The following is a 1885-nucleotide window of genomic DNA, read 5'->3' as shown; positions in this document are numbered from 1 at the left end:
TGCTCGTTTGGAACCCGCGGATGTGAAATATCTAGGTCTCAACCCGGATAGGAAGCCTTCATGGAAGCCGAATATCGAAGAGAGAGTAAAACTGGCGTTGATTGCCTTGTACTGGTTTAAAAGAGCCATTGGCAAAAGGTAAGGTCTCACACCGAAATAGGTAGTCAAGCTAATTTTGTTCTATTGAATCTTTATGTGGTGGAGGATGGATGTAAGACCACACTTGTAAAGAAACCCGAGGGCGTGCAATGGGCGGCGCTCACAAAAATGTGTGGTGTACTAAGATCTACAGCCATCTTGCACATAGCATCTTGTAAGTTTGGGAATCTGCATGAAGTAAATGGATTAATTTTGTGACCCTTTTAGTATTACTTTTTGGAACGCACTTGGTGCAATTCTTTTCAAAACTTTTAACAATAGAAGAATGATTTCGCACCCAAAATTGAATGGATCTTTGTTGTTGAATAATTTCACTCACCGCAAAATTCGCCGAATGAACTTTAAGTACTTCAGAAAGATAAGCCAATACTAAACACTAATAATTACTTCGAAGTAATATTTGCCATTTGGTTGGTTGATAAGACTAAACAACCTAGAAAGAAAAAATTTCGACGAAGCGGTTTTCAGGCGATATTTAAATTGAAAAGTCACACTGTGTTTTATCCACAGGAGTACTTTCATAAGGAACATTTTTTTTATATATTAGTTTGTTATTTTTTTTTTGCGGTATTTTTATTGAATTTTCAATTGTTTTTTTTTTTTTTTTTTTTTTTTGATTTATTATAAATTTACAATTGTAGTGAATTTTAATATCTCGCTAAATACTATATGTTCCCTTTTTTTTTATCAGATTGTGGTGTTTTAAGGAGAGTTGTTATTGGAATTCGCTTGAATTTTTTGCTGGTAAGCTTAGAATACTATATTTAAAGCCCAACCTTGGTGAAGCCTTAGCGTGGAAATTGTTCAAAGTTTTGAAAATATTAAATATAGGTATATAGTATATATGTATGTAGAGTACGGTTTGCAGGTAGTAGCTGGACTACAATTTTCATGGGCTTTTCGTTATGCAGCTACATTGTACGCTGTTGACAGWATAAGTATATGTGTATATTCATACTTATGATACATATAGCATACAAGAATGCTCTAAACGCTACAAGTCGGCCATTCAAACCGACACTGCATACGGTAAAGCACAACATGCCTTAGTATGCGAATGCAATATTGGTTTGTGGGTTTGTAAATCAACTGGAAAAATTGTTGCAGACGAAATGCGTTGTTGGTGCTGGCTTTARGTGCCAAAGTCATCAGCTGGTGGTGTGCGTTGCAGCAAAAAAGAGTAAACTTTGGCAAATGTCACTCGAAGGGCACAGCGATCATTGATAATTCTTTCATTGGTTAGTGCAAAGCATTTTCGAAACTATTTATTATTGGAATTTTTGTGATGAGKGTTTAATAATAAAGTAGAGGAGTACGAAAACCAAGAGTAAATGGTAACAGAAGAAACTCGAAAATTTAGAAAATGGAGCAATTCGACTGAATCAAGAAGGTATAATCTTCTATGAGAGCATACAGCTGCTGGCTTACGCCGATGATTTCGTTATCATTGACCTTAACAAACACGCCGTTATTTCTGATGTCTCCCGATTGGACAAAGAACTGGCGTAAATCGGTATGGTAGTGATCGAGGGCACGTCACTGTTGACAGTCGTAGCTTCGAAGTCGTAGATAATTACGTGTTTCTTGAAACCAGCGCAAACACCAACAACAATGTAAGCCTCGAAACACAACGCAGGATAACTCTTTCCAACAGCTGCTACTTCGAACTGAGTAGGAAATTGAGAAATAAAGTTCTCTCTCGACGAACAAAAAGAAAACTCTATAA

Source organism: Bactrocera latifrons, unplaced genomic scaffold, assembly GCF_001853355.1.
Source record: "Bactrocera latifrons isolate USDA-ARS-PBARC rearing strain unplaced genomic scaffold, ASM185335v1 scaffold_1162, whole genome shotgun sequence".
Taxonomy (NCBI): domain Eukaryota; kingdom Metazoa; phylum Arthropoda; class Insecta; order Diptera; family Tephritidae; genus Bactrocera; species Bactrocera latifrons.
The sequence above is the reverse complement of the archived record's forward strand: the minus strand, read 5'-3'. Positions refer to the sequence as shown.